The sequence below is a fragment of the Podarcis filfolensis genome (genome assembly GCF_964270895.1).
Source record: "Podarcis filfolensis genome assembly, chromosome: 2".
Taxonomy (NCBI): domain Eukaryota; kingdom Metazoa; phylum Chordata; class Lepidosauria; order Squamata; family Lacertidae; genus Podarcis; species Podarcis filfolensis.
In genome coordinates this window covers 93641270-93665712 of record NC_139605.1, presented here as the reverse complement: position 1 = coordinate 93665712, position 24443 = coordinate 93641270, and the positions used below count along the sequence as shown (strand labels likewise).

Genomic DNA, 24443 nt, shown 5'->3' with positions numbered 1-24443 from the left:
TGAATACGAAAGCAGTATTGATATTTGTGGACGCGGAGAAGGCCTTTGACAATATATCTTGGAAATTTATGAAGAAGAATTTGGAAGGGATGGGAGTGGGAAGGGCGTTTCAAAATGGTATAGATACAATATATTCAGAACAAAAGGCTAAATTGATAGTAAACAATGTGGTGACAGAAGAGTTTAAAATTGAAAAGGGAACACGACAGGGGTGCCCCCTATCACCCTTGCTATTTATTTCTGTCCTGGAGGTTTTGCTAAATTTGATTAGGAAGGATCAGCGGGTGGAAGGAATACAGGTCGGAGGAAAACAATATAAACTGAAGGCCTTTGCAGATGACTTGGTTTTGACATTACAGGAGCCGGTGTCCAGTACAAAAAGAGTATTGGAACTAATTTCTGAGTTTGGTCGGGTGGCGGGATTTAAGTTAAACAAACAAAAAACTAAGGTCTTGGCAAAAAACTTGACATCTTTAGAAATAGATGGGTTTCAGAGGGAAACAGAACTAAATGTTGTTAATAAAGTGAAATACCTGGGGGTTAACTTGACTGGGAAAAATTTGAATCTGTTTAAAGACAACTATGAAAAATGTTGGTCTGAAATCAAAAAGGATCTAGAAATCTGGTCAAGATTGAAACTTTCCTTGTTGGGAAGAATTGCAGCAGTAAAGATGAATGTATTGCCAAAAATGCTGTTTCTGTTTCAGACCCTACAGATCGTGGACAGAGTGGAATGTTTTGGAAAGTGGCAGAGGGACATTATGAAGTTTGTCTGGCAGGGCAAAAAGCCCCGAATAAAATTTAAAATATTAACAGATGCAAAGGAAAGAGGGGGTTTTGCCCTGCCGGACTTAAGGTTGTACTATGAAGCTGCATCCCTCTGCTGGCTGAAAGATTGGTTTTTGCTAGAAAACACTGATGTCCTAGATCTGGAAGGGTTCAATAATGCTTTTGGGTGGCATGCATATTTGTGGTACGACAAGGTAAAGTCTCATAAGTTGTTTAAAAACCATATTGTAAGGAAATCTCTGTTTTCTGTCTGGACTAAATACAAAGACTTATTCGAAAATAAGACTCCGAGGTGGTTATCACCGATGGAGGCTAAAGCCATAAAAATACTTAATATGGGGGGTGGCTGGGCAAAATACTGTGAAATAATAGAAAGAGTGGGTGACACTTGGAAGTTGCAGAGCTTCGAAAAATTGAAAGGGAAGGTGCGAGACTGGTTTCATTATGCCCAAATTTTAGAGATTTTTAAAAAAGATAAAAAAATTGGTTTCCAGGTGGAAAAATCAAAATTAGAACTAGAATTGCTTGAACCTAAGACGAAAGTGCTTTCAAGAATGTACAACTTGTTGCTTAAATGGAATACTCAAGATGAGACAGTCAAATCAGCCATGATAAAATGGGCTCAAGATATTGGATACAACATTATGTTTGAGGACTGGGAAAGGTTATGGACCACCGGTTTGAAATTTACGGCATGTAGTGCCTTAAAGGAAAATATTATGAAAATGATGTACAGGTGGTACATGACCCCAGTCAAACTTGCAAAGATATATCATTTGTCTGATAATAAATGTTGGAAATGTAAGGAGGCTGAAGGAACCTTTTACCACCTCTGGTGGACATGCCCGAGGGTGAAGGCCTTCTGGGAATTGATTTATAACGAGTTGAAAAAGGTATTTAAGTATACCTTTCATAAGAAACCAGAGGCCTTCCTCTTGGGCATTGTGGGCCAGAGGATACCCAAGAAAGACAGAACCTTCTTTTTATATGCAACGACCGCAGCAAGAATTCTCATAGCTAAATACTGGAAGGCACAGGAGCTACCCACACTGGAAGAATGGCACACACAACTGATGGACTATATGCAACTAGCCGAAATGACTGGCAGAATCCGAGACCTGGGAGAAGAGGCTGTGGAAGAGGACTGGAAAAAATTTAAGGACTATTTACAAAAACATTATAAGATATATGAATGTTAAAAATTTGCTAAGGTTTGAGGTAAATAGGCTTCAGTATTGAAATTCGGAGACGATAGAAACAAAGTTAATGATTGAGAAAGTTTTAATTTCAGAGTGAATAACTAGACGAAAATACAAAAACACAGGAAACAAGGTACTAATTTGCTGTTTACATTTATTATAAAGAATGCAGGGATGGAGGGGATGGGGAAGTCCAGTGGATGATGGAAAAAGATGTTGAAAGATGAATTTTTTCTTGTTTAATCTCTTTTTTTCCTGTAAAACTGCTTTTGTTGTGTTATTGATGATGGATTCAGATTCTGGAAAAAAAGCAATAAAAAATATTTAAAAAAAAAAAAAAAAAAAAAAAAGAATGGACCTCCGGAACGAATTAAGTACTTAACCCGAGGTACCACTGTATAGGTTTCTTCAGTGACATTATTTCCAATTAAACCAGTTGAAGACCTCTGGTATCACTGTGTAGCACAAAGCATTTTAAAGGCATTTGTTATCTAGCAAAAGCCAAGAACAGGGGCGTAAGGAGTGAAGGGGACGTGACCATGCTGTAATAATGCCCCTTGAGAAGCTCTCATGTTTGTTTCTCAGAAAAGCTGCTTTCATCGATCAAGTGGAACAGCCAGACCACTGGCAAGAAGCACTAGGCTTCAGGCTCCGTAACAAGCGCTGTCTGTTGTACTCTACTGAGAAGCACAAGCCTTTCTTGGCAAACCTGTGGAACAGGAGAAAAACCCCATTTTCTGCTGGTGTGTGGGAAAGAAATGAGCATAACAGTAGCTCAAGAACTGCCGGTGGGGGGGGGGGAGCCCAGTATTAGACTTTACCTCAGAAAATAATTCCCAACAGGTTCTAAGACTAGCTACTTGGCTATTTGAGCTACCTGATATCGAGGACTTCCTCAATTAAAGTGCATAATACGCACGTTTCCATTCTGCCACACTGTTACCTGCTCAGTCTGCAGTCGCTGCCTTAGAATTTTTCACTGCCCACACAAATTTCCAGTTCTCTTCCCTTTGAGAAAAATAATTCTGCCCCCTCTATACTCTGAATAGGATTGACTGTACCAATCTTACCTGATGTAGAGATGCAGAGATTGTCTGTTGTGCCTCTCTATGAGTTATACCTGTGGGCCTGCCTCCTGCCAGTCAGGAAGCATCTCCAGAACAGGGACTCACACAGAAACACATGTCTACTTTTAGAGAGTATAAAAGTGAAATGCTTGCCAATATCAATTCCAAACCTCAAGTTCTTAGTGAGCTATCAGGAGACAGGGAGTTGACAGAGATGGTGCATTATACTCTAGAAGCTCCTGTTCTATAAGGATGGGATCAGTTTGTAGTCCTGGATTTATTTATGCCAGGAGGTTTATAAATCATCACCAGCATGTCAGCTGGCCTAAAACAATGCATAAAACTACAGAACTGTTGTAAGCCAAAATGGCTCATCTCCTGAGTTTATGCCAATAAAACTCAGAAATGTGAGGAGTCAGGAGTCCAACGTTGCTTGTTGCAAAGCAATAGGTTACAGTCAGATCGTTCCGCAAAACTGCAACCCTGCCCGGTGGTCCAGGCAGTGGTATTTATAAAGTTTCAAAGAAAGCATTTCAATTTTCACCAATCATATACATCATTACCTCATTTCATGTTTAATACACATGCGCAATAAGCATTAGCAATTTCTGCTGATTAAGTTCTGATTCCCACTGTGTTCTGTTACATTGTGTTAGTGTGCATGTTGGGAACCTGTGTTACGTGTAGCCATTTGCACCATGTAGCGACTTATGTTCTAGCTTTGAGCTATATCTTTGCGATTCACATATTAGCTGTATTTCTGCCCCAATGGGGGGCGTCAACTTGCAAAAACATCAGTTTCATAAAGTAACAGGCTACCATAACTTCTATATTAGAAGCACACTCAAGGATTTACAGGGGTACACATTATCACATTTACTGTGGCCCTTGGGCCACTACCACAGAAAGGCCTTGAAAATCGTGTGGACCAAATGCCTCAGACACCTGCAACAGATAATCCAGGCAGGGACTTGAAGAGAGCAATTCAAATCATGCCCAAAGTGGCAAAATAGAAACACTGATAGACCAAAACATTAGTGAACCAAAGAGATGCTTTGCACCCAGTGAGATTGGCCATAGCGCACTGTGACTTACTGTGTTCTGCAGCACTTAGTTTCAGTGAAGAAATAAACACATTGCTTTCAAGGACATTGCCTCAATGTCTAAAGGTCTCTGGAGTGAACGGGGCCCAAAAGCTGTGTGGTTCTTTTGTACTGCCCCATCCCTTACATTTTCTGGCTAGTTTTGTGTTATGTACTGAGTTGAATAGGATCCAAAAGGCAGCAGTCTGATTAGTCCTAGAACAATAGGATGCAGAGTGCAGCTGTCTGATTGGTGCACAGGAGCCACCCAATCCAGCTCCAGGTAGAAGGGAATCCACAACCTGATTGGCCTACAGGAGAATCCCAGAATTAGCCAATCACATGGGGCCCATTGTGTAAATAATGTATATAAGGCAGACATTCTGGGGGAACTTCCATTCCTCTTCACCTCTTTGAGCTGAATAAAGAGCATAAAATCCATTCTCGACTCTGAGTATATTTCATTTTGCAACAACTGTTCCTAGCTGAACACTCAAGTGTCCCAAGTTGTCCCTGTTGTTCTCACTGTGAGGCATTTCTTTTGAATTCTGGGGCTGACCAGCACACAAGGAGCAGGATGCAACTGTCCTTCCTTAAAGGCCCTGCATGTGCTAGGCCATCCCACTACCATTTCATGGGCCTGAGAAGCTCACATAATAGAGCTTCTCTCCCTCCCCCACAAGCTCAGTAATTTATTCCATCATCTTAGGAAAAGCCATTTACTGTCAATAACAGCTTTAATTAATTCTCCTCAAAGGCCTCTCAATTATTCATCCCAGGGCCGCAGAGAAAACAATTAAAGCACTTTACATCTCTGACCATCATTGGCTCTAGGTGGAAGAGGAAGGCGGGGATGTTGCACTATAGGGACATTGCACAAGAGAAGGTGGGAGTCCAGAGCATGGGGGGGGGCCCTGGGATTTGGAAGACTGCGGCTCTTTTTTTGCTTGCTTTGGTAAGCGGTCTCTCTGGAGCAAATGAACTGGAACAGCTCACTGTGACAGATCCCAGGGCAACCCTGCCTACCAAATCCTCCCCCTGTATGTTTCCCCTCTGTTTTCAAATCACAGAATCTTTCACACAGGTCAGTTTGAGACATTTTTGTTGTAGGCAATGTGGGGTTGCGGGGGAAAGAGAAGCAGGAAGAGAGAGGGGGAGAAAATAAAGAAAGGGTATGGGAAAAGGGGGGAAGGAGGCAGTAAACCATGGGTAGGCAAACTAAGGCCCAAGGGCCGGATCCAGCCCAATCGCCTTCTAAATCTGGCCCACGGATGGTCCGGGAATCAGCGTGTTTTTACATGAGTAGAATGTGTGCTTTTATTTAAAATGCATCTCTGGGTTATTTGTGGGGCATAGGAATTTGTTCATTCCCCCCCCCCAAAAAAATATATAGTCCAGCCCCCCACAAGGTCTGAGGAACAGTGGACTGGCCCCATGTTGAAAACGTTTGCTGACCCCTGCAGTAAACTATTGTTCTTTACAGAGTATATGAGTGGAGTTTTTTGTCAGTGTGGCTAGGTGTGGAGTGAGAGATCAGAGGGCCCAGGACATGGTTGGTTGTGGTTGATTTGTTGCAGTGTGTTTTGATTGTATGTGTGAAAGGTGTTGTTGTTGCTGGGTTAAGTTAGCCATATTGATTTATATGTTGGCGGGGGGCAGGGAGCGGTTATTGTCTTGTTGGCCTGCATATGTAATAAAGGGGATCCACACTGGGGTGAAAGCATCCTCCTTTGTTTGTCCCCATGATAGTTTTTCTACTAGGATGGTTTCCCACATAGTTTGGTACCAGTGGTCCATGGACACTCCCAATAGTTCCCTCCAGAAATCCTCCCCCTCTTTTTCTACCAACATACTACCCCTCTTTCCCAAAACAGAGCTGGGGACTGTCAACCCCTTCTCTTAATGCTGAACCAAGCTACCTGCCTAGATTTACATCCTTGTCACATAACGTATAGTGATTTCCCTGACACAGCACCAGCCTTTTGACATCTGTACTTGGCAAATCCATACCAAACAAGAATATCAGTTTTTCAGAGGCTGGCAGGTTGCGTCAACTGCTGATGCCACATGGAAGTAAACACAGAACCGTATGGGCATGATCCCACTTGGGGACTTCAGCTCCTTCTCCTGCCTCTGACTGGTCCCTTGGACCGGACAAGACACAGCAAGAGGCAGGCTTTGGAGAAAGAACGTCAACAGCAGCTGGAGATGCTTCCGTCTTTTGGCACCGTTCCTCCCACCACAACATCCCCATTCACTTGGTGTACTGGTTTCCTTCAAGGGAAATATTGCAGTGTATACAACTGGATCAAAAGCTTTCCCCTACCACAAGCAGCCTTATTTGTCACTTGTACGTCATTCCTTTTGCTAAATTTAGATATGGTTTGGCATATCTAAGACTACTAGCTACGATACAGAACTGGGCTGCTGTAGTAAAGACAGAAATCAGCTCATCCTCCTGACCCTGAAACTTTATAATGGCGGTATGATTGGTCCATTGTCCACCAGGCCTTTGAACTGGAAAGAAAATTATTGAAGGAGGTTTTGTCTCCTGAAACACTTGCTATTCATTTCTTTTTACTGGGGAAATGTTCTCTGCAGAATGCAGTTTGTTTGTTCTGTTCCCGAGAAGTCAACAACCACACTGGATGTTTACCAATTTACCTAAACTTTTATATTTGCATTTATACTCATCTGCACCATTCTTAATTTTTGCAAACCAGAAAACTGTGGGTGGTGAGCCAGGAAAATGGAACTGATTAAAACAGGCCTGAGAGGCTTGAAGGTGGCTATCCCAAACCTGGAATCAAAGGCAGCTGAGGGGACTGTATTTCTTCCCTTAACCAGATGAATGCTCAGTGCTGGTATTCCTGGATTATCATCTAAACACCCACAAGCTGATCAAACCACCTCATTTCTTTACCTCAGCCTGCAAAGGGTTAAGGCAGCAAACAACAAATCCTCTTCCTCTCCCCCATCACCACCATCCAGTATGCAGCCAGGGGGCGGGTCTGTCGGGAAGCCCAGATTTCTGCAGGGGTTTTACTGGAAAAGTTGTTGTGGCAGGTGGGAGGGGGTCGCCATGGCAACGGCAATGGCACATGAACAGGTTAGCCGGTGGCATACTATTGCGGATCAGATTCATCAAAAACATCAGGACGGAAAACTGCCCAGCCTTGGAAAAATGCAATGTTCAATGTCTAAGCAGAGAGGCGGGATGGGAAAGCCAAGATGGCTAGGATCTGGCTATGGTGATTAATCAGAGGGGAGGAAAGGGCACTCTTTGAGCATCACTTCACAGCTTCCAGAGACAAGCCCCTCCACCTAAAATATACTTGGAGACAGATCACTCCTTCCCTGAAGCAACATTATGCAAGCACAGCAGGGATGGGCTTGGATGAAATGCAAAAGCATCACATTCCAGCGTTATCTCAGGAAGATTTCACCCACTTTCCCAATTTTCCCAGTCACATACATAACATACAAATGCCTGTCCTCAGTGCTGGAAAATTGCGGGCAGATAAAATATCAAAGTTGATATCAGAGAGCTGCGCCGATTGGCTGGTCAGCCTTTGGGAGCAGTTGTGGATGTGCACACCCCAGCTTATATTGCATTTCAATCATAACTGCCAGAACCTCCTTTACTCAGATTTAAAGTGCTCCTATCCCCCACCCCACCCCGAACCAGGCTGCATCAGTGTGATTTCCAAGAGAGAGCAACTCTGGGAGGCAGGCAGTGGCTTCTGCTTGCCTGTGAAGTTACATGTATGTACCCCAGTCCACTGGAGCAGGAACCGGCAAGCCACACCAAGAAAACCCCATGGACAAAGACAACAGGCAGTGGAAGACAGGAATGCCTGGTGTGCTCTGGTCCATGGGGTCACGAAGAGTCGGACATAACTAAACAACTAAACAACAACAACAACCCCAATCCACACTGTGGACCTGGAATGGCTACCATTCTAACAGGTTGCGTTACTAACCTGAAATTGCAGGACTAGGTTGTGCAACCTGCTATCTCATTAGCTCAATCTCTTAGGAGCAAAGGAGGAGGAGTGGGTAACAGGTGGTGCGCTGATTCTACCCCCTTTTGGGGTGAGATCCAGAATCTGGATAGAGCTCGAGCCACCCATTCAAATGGGTGCAGTCAAACATCTTTGCAGGACAGGAAACCACAGAGGGTAAAAGAGATCATCTGCTACAGGAGGGAGGAATAACCAGTGTCTTAAGGTTGTGCCCAAACTAGCACATCATTTCATTTCATGTTTGTTTTATTGCTATCATGCATTCCTCCATATTTTCCCATAGACACGTTTCTTAATCCCATGATCGTAGGCTGGATTTATATACCGGTATATATTTTTCTTAATCTATGCAAAATATGTCTCTCTGTGTGTATTCTGATAAATTAGATGGATTGTAGCGGGGGAAGGGGAAGATGGGAGGAACTCAAGTTGGGATAGAAGAGTAGTAGCATTTACTAGGCAGTAAGTTCACTCATAAGAAAACAGCCTCAGCCTCCTAGAGCATGGGTACGCAAACTAAGGCCCGGGGACTGGATCCGGCCCAATCGCCTTCTCAATCTGGCCCGCAGACAGTCCAGGAATCAGCGTGTTTTTACATGAGTAGAATGTGTGCTTTTATTTACAATGCATCTCTGGGTTATTTGTGGGCAATAGGAATTCGTTCTCCCCCCCCCAAAAAAATATAGCCTGGCCCCCCACAAGGTCTGAGGAACAATGGACTGGCCCCCTGCTGAAAAAGTTTGCTGACCCCTGTCCTAAAGCATGGGTCCTGCTGCTCTGGTTCCTGTGTATTGACCTCCATCCCCTCACCACCCTCCATTGTCCCATGAATACTTCCTACACCAACCTCTCCTTCTCCATCCGCAGCCTCATGCTCTCATGCCAGTTCGTGACAATATGGAAAGAAGTAAAGCTCCCAACAAAGGCAAGGAAGGAGAAGGGCCAACGGCCAGGAAGAAGTCTGTGCATAACCAATCAAGATCAATTTCACAAAGATTTGTACCTCTTTCATGAGTTATCTGCCGGCTTGCAAAAGAAAGGATTTTAGCCTATAATAAAACTGAATCATTGTGAGTCACAAACAGAGTATAAGAAGCATCAAGATACATCAGTGCCAAATGTTCCAGGACTGGAGGACAAGGAGAAGTCCACCTTGCCCCCAATTTCTCATGCAGAGTGCATCTGGTAAATCATTCAGTTCCTAATATACAACATTAAGAAAAAGCCAGGTCCGTTGCTATCCAGCAATGAGTCATGCATTCTCCTACAGCCAAATGTGAAAAGGGGGACTTAGAGTGAAACTACACTCCCCCCCATACAAATATGAATTAAACACATATGCATGTCTGAAGATTTGTATAAATGCAGGGTAAAGGTAAAGGGTAAAGGTATACCATTAGGTCCAGTCGTGACCAACTTCGGGGTTGCAGTGCTCATCTCGCTTTATTGGCCGAGGGAGCCAGCGTACAGCTTCCAGGTCATGTGGCCAGCATGGCTAAGCCGCTTCTGGCGAACCAGAGCAGCAAACGAAAACACCGTTTACCTTCCCACCGGAGCGGTACCTATTTATCTACTTGCACTTTGACGTGCTTTTGAACTGCTAGGTTGGCAGGAGCAGGGACCAAGCAACGGGAGCTCACCCTGTTGCGGGGATTCGAACCACCGACCTTCTGATCGGCAAGTCCTAGGCTCTGTGGTTTAACCCACAGCGCCACCCGCGTCTAATAGGAAAGAAGTGACAGGTGGGGTGTAACCCCTTCCATGCACACATACTTCCACATCTCTCAGCCGTTTTGCTCTGCAGTGGACTTCTCCCAGTCTTGGGACTTAAGAGGGGAGGGAGAGTGACAACAACAACAAAAAGAACCCAGTAAATTAAAGGGGAGATATAGAGGGAGAAATGACCCAGGAGATAATAGAGAGCCAGTGTGGTGTAACAGTTAGGGATGTGTATACCTGTGAAGAGATCCAAGATTTAGAACCTCAAAGCCAAAGTGAGAGCATTTGGGTCAAAATTAAGGGAGAGAAGAATAACAGTGACCTCGTTGTGGAAGTTTACTATAGATCCCCAAGCCAAAGGGAGGACATAGATGATGCCTTCCTGGAACAGATGGCCAAGCATGCAAAAGGAAGGGAGATAGTAGTAATGGGGGACTTCAATTACCCGGATATTTGTTGGATGTCAAACTCAGCCAAGAGCATAAGGTCAAACAGATTCCTCACTGGCCTTGCAGACAACTTCATTGTCCAGAAAGTGGGAGAAGCAACAAGAGGAACAGCCATTTTAGATCTGGTCCTAACCAATGTTGATGACCTGGTTAGTGGGGCTAGAAGTGGAAGGATCATTAGGCACGAGAGATCATGCTCTTCTGAAGTTTACTATACAGCGGAAAGGAGCAGCCAAGCATACTAGGACTCAATTTCTTGACTTTAAGAAAGCCGACTTCATAAAACTTAGGGAAGTGCTGGGTGAGATGCCATGGACAGTAATACTAAAAGGAAAGGGAGTTCATGATGGCTGGGAGTTTGTTAAGAGGGAGATAGTAAAAGCACAACTTCAGGCAATACCAATGAGACGGAAACATGGAAGGTGCCTAAAGAAGCCAGGGTGGCTATCTAAAGAACTTTTAACTGAGTTAAGATTAAAAAAGGATGTGTACAAAAAATGGAAAAGGGGGGAAACCACCAAAGAGGAATTCAAACAAATAGCCAGCACGTGTAGACACAAAGTCAGAAAAGCTAAAGCACAGAATGAACTTAGGCTTGCTAGAGAGGTTAAAAGCAACAAAAAAGGCTTTTATGGGTATGTTTGTAGCAAAAGGAAGAACAAAGAAACAGTGGGGTCACTCAGAGGAGAAGATGGTGAAATGCAAACAGGGGACACAGAAAGGGCTGAACTCCTCAATGCCTTCTTTGCCTCAGTCTTCTCCGATAAAGAAAACAATGCCTGACCTGAAGAATTTGGAGCAAATGATTCAGCAGAGGAAACACAGCCCAGAATAACTAAGGAGACAGTACAAGAATACTTGGCTAGTTTAGATGTATTCAAGTCTCCAGGGCCAGATGAACTGCATCCAAGAGTATTAAAAGAACTGGCAGATGTGATCTCAGAACCACTGGCAGTCATCTTTGAGAATTCCTGGAGAACAGGCGAAGTCCCGGCAGACTGGAGGAGGGCAAATGTTGTCCCTATTTTCAAAAAGGGGAAAAGAGAGGACCCAAATAATTACCACCCAGTCAGTCTGACATCAATACCAGGGAAGATTCTGGAGCAGATCATTAAGCAAACAGTCTGTGAGCACCTAGAAAGGAATGCTGTGATCACCAATAGTCAGCATGGATTTCTGAAAAATAAGTCATGTCAGACTAACCTGATCTCGCTTTTTGACAGAATTACAAGCCTGGTAGATGAAGGGAACGCTGTGGATGTAGCCTACCTTGATTTCAGCAAGGCATTTGACAAGGTGCCCCATGATATTCTTGTAAAGAAGCTGGTAAAATGCGGTCTTGACTATGCTACCACTCAGTGGATTTGTAACTGGCTGACTGACCGAACCCAAAGGGTGCTCATCAATGGTTCCGCTTCATCCTGGAGAAGAGTGACTAGTGGGGTGCCACAGGGTTCTGTCTTGGGCCTGGTCTTATTCAACATCTTTATCAACGACTTGGATGATGGACTCAAGGGCATCCTGATCAAATTTGCAGATGACACCAAACTGGGAGGGGTGGCTAACACCCCAGAGGACAGGATCACACTTCAAAACGACCTTGACAGATTAGAGAACTGGGCCAAAACAAACAAGATGAATTTTAACATGGAGAAATGTAAAGTATTGCACTTGGGCAAAAAAAATGAGAGGCACAAATACAAGATGGGTGACACCTGGCTTGAGAGCAGTACATGTGAAAAGGATCTAGGAGTCTTGGTTGACCACAAACTTGACATGAGCCAACAGTGTGACGCGGCAGCTAAAAAAGCCAATGCAATTCTGGGCTGCATCAATAGGAGTATAGCATCTAGATCAAGGGAAGTAATAGTGCCACTGTATTCTGCTCTGGTCAGACCTCACCTGGAGCACTGTGTCCAGTTCTGGGCACCACAGTTCAAGAAGGACACTGACAAACTGGAACGTGTCCAGAGGAGGGCAACCAAAATGGTCAAAGGCCTGGAAACGATGCCTTATGAGGAACGGCTAAGGGAGCTGGGCATGTTTAGCCTGGAGAAGAGGAGGTTAAGGGGTGATATGATAGCCATGTTCAAATATATAAAAGGATGTCACATAGAGGAGGGAGAAAGGTTGTTTTCTGCTGCTCCAGAGAAGCGGACATGGAGCAATGGATCCAAACTACAAGAAAGAAGATTCCACCTAAGCATTAGGAAGAACTTCCTGACAGTAAGAGCTGTTCGACAGTGGAATTTGCTGCCAAGGAGTGTGGTGGAGTCTCCTTCTTTGGAGGTCTTTAAGCAGAGGCTTGACAACCATATGTCAGGAGTGCTCTGATGGTGTTTCCTGCTTGGCAGGGGGTTGGACTCGATGGCCCTTGTGGTCTCTTCCAACTCTATGATTCTATGAGTCTATGATTCTATGAGTTACAGTAGAGAGGTATACTGGAACCTGGGAGATCAGGGTTCAAATCCCTACTCAGTCATGAAGCTCAGTGGGCGACCTTGGGCCAGTCCCTGTCTCTTGGCCAAACCTACCTCACAGGGTTGTTGTGAAGATAAAGTGGGGAGAGGAGGACCATGTGCCCGTTCTTGAGCTCCTTGGAGGAAAAGGTGATATATAAATAAATTTAAAAAAAAAAAATCAATGAGAACAGGAAGAGTTAAATATTTCCTCCTACCAGCCAAATTTACTTTTTTTTTTTTGAGAAAATCAGGGGGTGTTTGTTTTTAATTTTCCAAGACTGCTTTGTGAAGCCACCCTGAGAGGAGGCTATCAACCTCCCACAGGACCAGAAACTCAACATTCAGGTTGACTGTCTGAAGAGAGATTCTGAGGGCTCTAGAGTCCTCCTCCTTAACACACAGCACTTCACACCTTGCTAGAGGATAAGAGAAACAGGCCTGGTGCTGCTTGCCCTACTGCAGGGAGAGAGAAAACAATAGGCAAAATAGAGTGGGGGTTTTTGTTTGCCTTTTGTTATGTACTGAGTTGAATAGGATCCAAACTGCAGCAGTCTGATTGGTCCTAGAACAATAGGATCCAAAAGGCAGCAGTCTGATTGGCCCTAGAACAATAGGATTCAGAATGCAGCAGTCTGATTGGTCCTAGAACAATAGGATCCAAAAGGCAGCAGTCTGATTGGCCCTAGAACAATAGGATTCAGAATGCAGCAGTCTGATTGGTCCTAGAACAATGCAGCAGTGTGATTGGTTGGCAGGAACCACCCAATCATGCTCCAGATAGAAGTGAATCCACAACTTGATTGGCTTACAGTAGAATTCCGGAATTAGCCAATCATGTGCAGCCCATTGTGTAAATAATGTATATAAAGCAGATACTTTGAGGGGACATTCATTCATTCATTCCTCCTCACCACTATGAGCTGAATAAAGAGCATGAAATCACTTTGCGACTCTGAGTATATTTCACCTTTCTAACCATTTTAGTTACTGCACAACTTGTAAGTGCATAGCAACTGCCTACTGCTGTGCTAGAGGCAATTTGGGAAAGACTTAGGTATTTTGTCAGCGGGATTCTAGGCACACACTGGAACTTTGGGTTTGTGCATTTAAATTGAATGAAAGGGCTGTGCTGTCCAAGCACAACAAACCCAACTTTTTGTGGTTGGGAAGAAAGGGAAATGAACTGAAAAGTGTGAGATGAACAAATTATTAACAGGGAGATGTGTGAACAGGAAAACCAGGATGAATGCTCATCCTCGTATAACAAACAAATCTGAACAAATACTTAAGAAAGACTGGATAAATCTAACCTCTGGATAAGCATTGTGCAAGGCAATCAGGATGAATGCTCAATAAACAGGTTGTGGTGGGAGAGGGGGCAGAAGAACGTTTTCTCCTGCTCTGTAGGGTAGGGTTTGAACCAATGGCTTCAAGTTACAAGAAAGGAGATTCTGATTAAACAGGAAGAACTTTGTGACAGTAAGAGCTGTTCGACTGTGGAACAGTCTCCCTCTGGAGGTTGTGGACTCTCCTCCCTTGGAGGTTTTTAAGCAGAGTTTGGATGGCCATCTGTCGCGGATGCTTTCGCTGAGATTCCTGCATTGCAGAGAGTTGGACTAGATTACCCTTGGGATCCTGTCCAACTCTACGATTCTATGATTCTACGACTGGTAGTAGTTCAAATGAGCCACTCATTTCAATACTAGTACAGTGCAAGTGTTTTGTTGGCAACGCTCAGCCCACAAGAAAGGATGTAAACCTAGGTGGAGTCTGAGATTTATACAGAACCTCACCGCAGTTTGTGATGAAGGAAGGAGCTGTGTCTTAAGCCAGTTAACTTGTGGTGGGATCTGTATATGTGTGACAATAAATAGAGGCTAAAAAACATTGCAGAGAGAACGTGAAGGCAGAATTTGCTGGGCTCTGAGGCTGGATTTCCCCCCACATGCCAGTAAGTGAGGTAGGAGTGAGAGGGAGGAACCCCAGGGTGACAGAATGTGCTGGACTACTCCAAGCTGGTGTCCACTATTTGCAAGAAAAGCTCTCTCTCCCCTCCCCCCCATTAGTGAGAAAGCAAATTGCAAGGACGTTTTTCATTTGATTTTCTAGTTTTCTCCTTTCAGGAAATTCTAAATCGAGGGAAGAGTGGTGAATAATGGTGTCCCCCAATCCACAGACTGATGTGATAGATAGTCCATTTTATTGCTTCAATCCACTGCATGTGCACATCCTATGTAAGCTGCGTCTGTTAGTGGGTTTTAAGTCATAGGCTGATTTGGCTGTGATAAAAAAACAAACTTTGGCCGAAATCAGAAGTGCATTAAAAGGGGAGAAAAATCATGAGAGAATCTTTCTTGTTTCAATTTCTGTGAATTATCAGCTTCAAACAAAGATTGGTCATTATTTTTCTCATTTCACAGCATAGCTGGTTTGCGAGAAAACACATCAAAACGGTGTGTTTCATGAGAAACAACAAGATAAATACAGGAAAGATATGGATTGTGGCAAAGGTTGTGTGTACACCATTTCCCAAACCATCAGTGGGAGCACAGTGGGAACAAATGGGAGTGTGTACAGAGGCTTTTCCTGCTTTGCGGTAGCTCATTCCAGTAACTTTGTGTTAGCTCATTCTGTCTTGCAACAGAATCGAGATACAGTCCCATAGATATTACAGTGGACGCTCAGGTTGCAAACGTGATCCATGCTGGAGGCACATTCACAACCCACAGCGTTCGCAACCCACAGCACCGCATCTGCGCACATGCGGGTTGCAATTCGGTGCTTCTGCGCATGCGCAAAGCACAATTTAGTTCTTCTGTGCATGCTCGAGCGCTGAAACCTGGAAGTAACCCATTTTGGTACTTCTGGGTTCGATGTGGTGCGCAACCCGAAAACATGCAACCTGAAGCATCTGTAACCCGAGGTGTGACTGTATTCTAGCCTGGCCCAGTGACATTTCATTCACTTTCTCCCGTCTCTGATTTCTGGTAAAACTGACAAGGCTTTGTGTTCGTGGTTTTCCTAGCTTGGGGGGTGGGGTGGTGCACAGCAGGGTCTGACTCTGAAAAGAGCAGGCCTGTTCTGTGTGCACGTTTGGAGCTTCAGGTCTGAGCCATGAATAATTTGAAGCTTCACCAAAGCTTCTTATGTATTCTGGGCTGCATGAGCCTCCAAGATTAATTTCTATTGCCTCTTGCCTGCTCTGGGACCCTGTGCTCTGTCCTGCTGCTTCAGAAGAGCTGAGAGGTGAGTGTGGGGTTACTCCTCAAGGGATTTCCCTGCTCTAGAATCCCAACACGCACAGAAGAGATTCAGCATCCAGCAAGGCAGTGGAGTGTCTCTGCTGTTTTTCAAAGCTCTGCTTTATTGATTTAGCATTCCCTTCTGTGATAAATACATCCCAGAGAAGCTATGGGCCTGGCGTGCCCCCGCTGCGTGTTGGGGAGGGGGCAGGCCTTCCTCCTAATCAATAATTGAAGCTATATGTAAGCTTCACTTTGGTGTTGCCAAGCCTCAGTTCCAGGAACTGCCTCTGGTTCACAGGCAGAGGTGTGTGATGTTGTAACCGATTGCAGCCAAGCACAGCAGAGAAGTTTCCTGGCCAGCATTCCTTCTGCAAGGCTTCTTCCACGAAGTGTAGGTTACACATACATGCACACACTGATGATACACCCCATCTGCTAGTTGTAACTCTGGGGAGACGCACCTCAGAGACCAAACCATTACATGCTCCGTGGATCAGGGACTACGGATGCTTTCAAACAGGTGGCACTGGTTGCAAGTCGGTCATTCAGATCCATTTTTCCCCTGTAGGCACAATTGGGACACTATCATCCATCCCATTATCTGGTCTTAGTCATTCCAGTGCTTCCTTACTTATTCAGGTGGGCAATCCTTGAGGAAATGTTTTCACACAATGCTTCCTAGGCCCTCTGCCCCCCTCCGCTATCTTTTCCTGTTCAGGATGAGCCTGCAGGTAATTCTGTATCTGTGCAAATACAGATTAAAATAAAAATCCCCACAGGAAGTGCCACAGGAATAACAGCCCCTAGCTATTTAATTTCATTATGGACAAAATAGAAACTCTGAAGGAGGAGAGAACATTCATTTCCTTTTCAGTGTTGTTTTTTTTTAAGAGGTCTTCCTTAAGACTGATATATAGCTATACTACTATACAACTGTTCTAACAAAAGGGGTGTTGCAAAGAAAGAAAGAAAGAAAGAAAGAAAGAAAGAAAGAAAAAGAAAGAAAGAAAGAAAGAAAGAAAGAAAGAAAGAAAGAAAGAAAGTAAGTCCTGGCATATGTACTTTACTGCAATTACAGTTTCCAAGGCGTTGCAATCTTAAGAGAACAGCTCTTCAGAACTGGGTTGTGAGAATTCTGATATGCCTATAGATGGCTTAACGCTTTTCTGTGGTAAGGAGAAATCTGGATTAAATGTTGTTGTTTTTTAAGTATGCGCAGGCATTTGATGATGATACTATGTGAACAGTGCGCAAAAAAAAGGGGGTGTGCATGAGCAGTACAGTTTTTGCAATAGTGTTTTTGTCTGGAAGTACCCTAATGCTTCTGGCCAGAATGATGGGATGCAGAAGAGGACCTTTAAGGAGACTGATTGTTCCTCTGCTCCTCAGGTGTTTCAACAGGTTCTTCAACACAAGACTCCTTTGACAAACTATGTGGTATTGCAAGCAACATTACAAGTCAATAAGCAACACACACATATCAGTGTATGGAACCTGTGGCCCTCCAGATGTTACTGGGCTCCATCTCCCACCGGACCCAGCCGATATAGTCAGCGGTCAAGGATTATGGGAGTTGTAGTCCAGCAACAGCTGGAGGACCACAGGTTCTATGCCTTATTATCCAACAATGCCCTTCCCCACAGCCAAGATCCATGTTTTCCTCTGCGTACAGGGGTATTGCCTAAAATATTGTGCTGGCTCCTGAAACCTTTGAGCCTGTCACCAAGGGATTTGAGAATACATTTCTGCCTTGAGCATTTACGCGAGGAAATTTGTTTGAGGACCTCTCTGTACAATCACTGGACATGTGCTTCAGCTCCAGTTTAGCCATTCTGCAATACATGTCTATTCATTTTGTGAAGCACCTACGCACAACACTGCAATGTAAGCATAACACGAGCTTTTCCTTTGGGGGATATAACTCTGTAGGTGTTCACTGTTTAGATAGATAGATAGATAGATAGAGGGATGTACATTTGAATAAGGGTGAAAGATACCTGCATTGCAAGGAACAGGACTAGATCATCCTCATTGTCCCTTCCAACTCTACAAGTCTATGATTCTGTAATTCTAAGTGTGCACATAATGGCCATATATAAAAAGCTCCCATAATGATAGCAACAAGGAAGCGCTTCTATGCCACACTTCAGCACTGGAGCATTGGGACGTGCACCCACAGGAAGACAGAGCGTGCCTTGCTAGCCCAGCATCCTGTTTCAGCCACATGTTTTTGGGAAGCCCACAAGCAAGGCATGAAGTCATCAGCTGTTGTTTGTCCCACCCCAGTAGTTGCTGCCCAGAGGTACACTGCCTCTGATCAAGGAGGTTCCATTTAGCTATCGTGGCTTACAGCCGTCACTAGATCTGTCCACCATGAATTTAACACCAGGTGGTCTAACGGCTGAGAGTGCCTTAGGAGACCTAATTGAAAGAATGCTTCCTTCTCGCCTCCAAATGCCAAAATAAAATAAAATGATTCTTAACATGGTTTGGCTGAGCAACTAATTAAATGGAAAGGAGCAGAGGTGAGAAATTGTGTTGTCACCTGTTGCACATAATAGGTGCAGTGTGTGTGATACCAGTGCAATCTCAGTACACACCCTCCTATCTACAGAAGATAGGAGCCTTTGTACTGTGTGTTTCCCGGAAGAAAAATAATGTACTTTGCTCAGAAATTGCAACTTCCTTATCACAAAACATGGGTGAACAATCTACTACAATACAAGTGGGAAACACACACAAATGGAATTCACATGCACACACCCAGACTGCAAAGCAAGTTGTTCTTTCCAGGAAGGTAACATCTTAAACACTGGGGGGAAGCCTCAGATAAAATCATTCATTATATTTAGCACAGCTTTATCCTACGCCTTAAAGGCAAAATTAGATTTTTCTTGCATGTTTTTAATCCTACATTAAGCTTGGGGCAGTGTACACGGTTCTCTAAATTACTCACCCTATATTTTATTCTTACAACAACCTTGTGAGGTAGGCCAGAGTAAGAACGGATAATTAGCCCTATGGTCACTCGGTGAACTGCATGTCTGAATGACAATTTGAACCTGTGTTTCCTTAGCCCTAATCTGACGCTCTAAACTTTACACTACATGTATTTGGGATGTATTTGGAAAGGGCTGGAATCTACAAGAGTCCAAGAGCAAAAGACCTTGTTCTGCCAGTCAGCTCACAATAACATCTGTCAAGAAAGCCAGACAAAGTGTGCAAAGTACTTCTTGTTCCTCTGGTCCTAGGTTTACTCCAGAGAAAGTGGAAAAGCCGTCACTCACCCTATCCCTATACTAATTTAGGGCACGTCCAGACTGTCACTATTTGGGGGTGGGATTCAATCTCACACTGGCAGATTCAGGTTGCCCAATTATATTTAAAAAATATATATATATTTATTGAAGTTTTACAAAAACATAAGTTTACAAAATGAAAAAAGCTCATATAAAAAGAAAAAGATACAAAAAAGAGAACATAGAAAAATACATGAAAAAGAAAAAAGAGGAATAAAAATACAAAATACAAAAGACAAATAGCTAAAAAAGAATTAAAAACAAATCCGTTTTTTGTAACTTTGAACTCATTAGCTTATTTCCTTGGCCTCCTCAGTGCCAAATTAATCCCTTTTTTCTTCCTTTAGTCCCAATTTCTTAAGCTTCACCTACTCACGGGTAGTTGTTTAGCAGCCAAATTGTCACAGGAAAAAGGTCAGCGCTCTCTGGCAACAGCTGTGCGGCTTCACCCCACGCAAGGAGCAATTGACTCTCAGCACCGTGCCAAGCTCCCGTTACACTCCAGAGCCCCTTGCGGGGTTCCTTCGCCAATTCGGGGGGCGCTAAGGGTGCCCGCCGAGTCCCACGTTCACAGGCTTCTCCTGCCTGTGATTTTCAAAAAGGTCTCCGCTTCGCCGTAGCGGACAGACCCACTTTCCGCGGAGCTTCTCCCTCCAGATTAGAAGGAGACCGCCATTGCCGTTGGCGCCGCCTCCGGAAGCCCAGGATGTGAGGGCGATCTGGCTGCGACATCTGTCACCCCATTGATCGCCAGGGTTGATTCGGCGATGTGGCTGGCTAGGCGGGTGTCCCCTTCCTCCCTCACCGCTCCATGTGCGTCCCTCCCGAAGCTGTGCGCTCGGTGGAAGAGGACGACCATCCCAGATAGAAGGAGTGTACCATTCTTCGGTCAAGGGTATACGATAGCTGCGCTCCCCTGCTAGAACCTCCAAACAAGCTCAGGTTGCCCAATTATAGCTGATAGAGAAATCATGCACAGAAACCTGCTTCCCCAAAAGATCAGACCTTTTGCGATAAGGAACATGAAGACTAACACGTGCTTTGATGCAACATCATCTAACTTCCTCACAAACAAATCAGATTGAATGCTCGTTAACTAGCCTACATCATCTAATCGGCCTGCAATCAAATCAGGACGAATGCTCAATAAATAGGTTGTTGCCCGGAAAGACTTGTAATGAATGTGAGGACAGGCCCTACTAGAAAGCCTCTGCACCTTTGCAAGGGTCTGTGTGGCTTTGCTCTCGTTCTGATTGGTTCAGGAGGAAGAGATGTGGGTTGAGTTCCTGATGGGCACCCTTCTCTCCTGTTGCAAAGTGGGAGCAGGACCTCAGGCACCCTTGCTTACTCCCAAAAGCTTTTAATGAGTGCATGGGAGACACTTAGGCTGTGTACACACCATACCTGTAAAGCACATGACTTTCCCCATAAGAATCCTGGGAAATGCAGCTTTACCCCTCGCAAAGCTACAATTTCCAGCACCCTTAACAAACTACAATTTCCAGAATTCTTCAGGGGAAGTCATGAACTTTAAATGTATGGTGTGTACACATCCCTGGTGGTTTGGAACAGCTGGAAAGTGGTGAGTGAGACTGGACTGTGTGCTGCTGCCAGCATACCCTGTCCTGCCCCCCATATCAGACCCTCCAAGTGTCCCTATTTTCCAGGGACAGTCCTGGACTTACAGAAGCTGTCCTGCTTTCCAATTTGATCCCAGAATGTCCTGCTTTCCCTTAGGACAGGGGTCTGCAACCCGCGGCTCCGGAGCCGCATGTGGCTCTTTTACACCTTTGCTGCGGCTCCGGGGCAGATACTAGCAAGGGGAGGAGGCGCATTGTGCGCCCCGACACTCCCCACTGTGGCGGGCGCTGTACTGGCTGTGACATCGCATGGGGGCGGTGTGTGCGTTAGTCACGCACTGTCCCGACGTCACCTTCCCGCCCGCTGTCAGATCGCGGCTCCGGAGATATATTTGTTTTAAATGTCGCAATGGTTTTGCGGCTCCCAGGTTTTTTTTCTTCAGAAACGGGTCCAAGTGGCTCTTTTTGTCTTAAAGGTTGCAGACCCCTGCCTTAGGACTTCTCTATTTTCATTGGAGAAATGTTGGAGGGTATGGAGTTGTGCAACCCCCAAGCCAAGAAGATAAGTGCAACCTTTAGAAGACATCTGAAGGCAGCCCTGTATAGGGAAGTTTTTAAATGTTTAATGTTTTATTATATGTTATATGTTTTTATATATGTTGGAAGCCGCCCAGAGTGGCTGGGGCAACCCAGTAAGATGGATGGGGTGTAAATAATAATAACAACAATATTGACGGGGACCTCCCTATTTTCACTGGAGAAATATTGGAGGGTATGCCATATCCCACCTTGTATTGGAGCCTGTAATCGTATGCAGTTTACTGCCTTACTGGTCACCCCCTACCTTTTTAAGCCTCCCCTCCCTCTCCCTCCCCTTTCACTGCCACTCACCCAGGTGCTAGCACGCCTTTTCTCCCCAGGCCCTTCTCTTTGCCTTGCCCAGCCAACATTTACAGCCTGGTGAAGTTACCAGGAAAGAAGGTACAAGTAGGGCGGGATAGGTTTGTGGTTCAGCAGTGCTGACTGTGTTCCCAAGCCTGGGCCCAGTAACGGGAAGTGGCTATTCTCAGTGACAGTAAATCAGATCGGCAAGATTAGAGGCCTCTTGCTGCCTAATCATGAGCCACTTGGGCAGGAGGACAACTTACTGGAACTGGGAGGAAATAAAAGCAATAAATAAAGCATGACTGTTAACATCTGGCCCTTGCCACGGGGTGAGATGTAGCTGTAGGATGGGTTGTTTATGGTTCATTCACTGACTTTATAGGGCTCCATGGTACAAGGGGGGCAAGAGAGCAGGAGCAGCAAGGAGTGATTCTTTGTGCCAAAGTGTGTGCTTTTCAAGGGTGCAGGCAGACACAGAAAAGTACCCGATGTACACATATGTGGTTGTATGTTAATAACATTGACCCACCCCAGGGAGGTCTTACCGTACAGAGAGGCAAGCCAAGGAACTGGGCAGAGCAGGTAAATAAGAGGGGCAGTCTGGATTCTGCGGGAAGAGCTGATCTACATCCATTTGCATTGTGTTGATCTTGTCCCAGTTCCAAACGGCCTATAGATCTCAAAGAACAAGGCATCATGCGTCAACCACAAAGAGGAGGAGGTTTATGGAGCTCATAAAACACGTTTTATGCAGTTACGCTGGGAGTTGGGGTCAGCTCTGCCGTGAAGGCTTGTCACTACAAGCGAGATTGGACCAATCTTCCCAGCAACAGAGTTCATATCTCTGACTTCCTTCCTGGTAGCGGCTGGGGAAGCATTTTAAACATATACGTACACACATCTTTTTTTCGCAAAATGGGCCAAACTAGCCTCTCATCCAGCGATGAGGCAAGCCTGTGGATACTTTTCCAATAACCATTTGGCAGGCTACCCGCTGGCAGTGTCTCAGCCATGGCCAGGAGAAGGCCATAGCCAGGAATATGAGGACTGACTGAAGGAGGAGACTGGAATAATACCCCAGTATCACAGAAAGCAGAGTAATTAAACTTCAGTGACATGCATAGCCTCACCTCATATCCAGTTGAAACAAAGCCCATGCAATTGTTCAATCATTTACTCTGTGGAGTTGCAGGTGGCCCACTTATTCCATTCTCTCTCTGTCTTATCCATCCATGGCCTCATACCCCATCGACAGTGCAACTTTACATCAGCTTTGGCCCTGGTACAAGAAATTTCCCTGCTACTGACTTCAATGGGTTTAAAAGTAATTATTGAAACCTGTGCAAGATTTTATCACAGGTTTGAAGTCCTGCTGTGCATAATGCGAACGTGTGATGGGGCAGGTGAACAATATTATGATTCTATCTCTGGCTACAAAGATACAGATTCTATCTCTGCCCAACTGTGAGGCACCCAGGCAGAAATGAAAAGAAAGAACAATGCAAGGAGACTGTGATTCTTGTTCGTTTTAAAATGCGGGGCGGGCACGGGTCCCCTCAAGTGCGGGGTCATTGATGCAATAAGGGTTTTTATGGTCGTTTGGGCAGGCTGTTTAAAAATTATGAACACTCACCCTAATCCGTGCCTCAGATGAATGCTTTGTCCCATTGGTGGCATGATTTCTGACTTGATGGGATTTGGGAAGTTAGGGGTGGGGTGGGGAGTTGCCTCTGCAAAAACAACGCGAATTCAGAAAAGTCCATTATTGATTTTCAGTGCCACCCTACGCATGCCTACCTGGAAGTAAACGCTACTGGGTTCAATTAGATTATTAGACATACTCCCAGCCAGGTTAACTGCAGCCTGTCAGGAGTCTAAACAGGAGCGCAACTGCTGGCGGAGCGGTGCCTGCGTGCCTTTTTTGTAACATTTCTTCTTTTAAATCCCCAGGCTTGCCACTCGGGGGGGGGCGACAATGTTCCATTGCCTCGGCTGAACAAGACGCCCAAAGGCAGGTGGTGGAGGAAGGAAACATGCGTACGCTGTTACTATAGAGATAAGGGGCATGGACGGACTACAACACCCAGCGTGCCTGAGGAGGCAGATACTTCCGGAACGCCTGCGATTGGCTCCAATCTGAAGACGTCACCAGTGTGCGGATGACGCTACTCAGCCTGGCCAGAACCGCCAATGAGCGCTCAGGGAAGAGGGAGGGGGATGTCGCTCCTCCTGCGGGAGGGAAAGTTGAATGACCGGTGCCTTAAATGTAGTAGCCCTGCGATGGCTCATTTGGGAGAGCATAAGACTCTTCATCTCAGGGTCTTGAGTTCGAGCATCACGTCGAGCAAAAGATTCCTGGATTGCAGGGGGTTGGACCAGAGGAGCCTTGTGGTCCCTTCCAACTCTACAAATCTATGCTTCTAGACACAACCAAACTTTCGTATCGGAGCCCTGCTTGTATAAATAATCATTTAAACGTTTCCATTGTTTCTGAATTAAAATTCTAGACTAACCTTGTGAAGAATACAGAGAACATAAAGATTTGATTGATTATGAAAGAATCTAAGGAAGGGAAATGATTGAAGAACAGATGTAAATGCGAGTAAGACAACTAAGAGACGTGTAGTGAATGCGGTGGAAGT

At 44.9% G+C, this 24443-nt stretch overlaps 1 long non-coding RNA gene across 3 annotated transcripts in view; it reads right to left on the bottom strand.

Annotated features, from left to right (window-relative positions):
* The window catches only part of LOC310755525, a 72090-nt gene extending 48211 nt beyond the window's left edge, over positions 1–23879 (bottom strand). For 2 of the 3 annotated variants that reach the window (XR_014544410.1, XR_014544411.1), the window contains exons 1-2: positions 23435–23860; positions 22347–22471 (exon numbers count right to left, since the gene is read on the bottom strand). This is a non-coding gene — a long non-coding RNA (uncharacterized lncRNA). Of the gene's footprint in view, positions 1–22346; positions 22472–23434 lie in introns of all 3 variants that reach the window. The other variant, XR_014544409.1, reaches the window with a different exon arrangement.
* Positions 23880–24443: the final 564 nt, after the last annotated feature.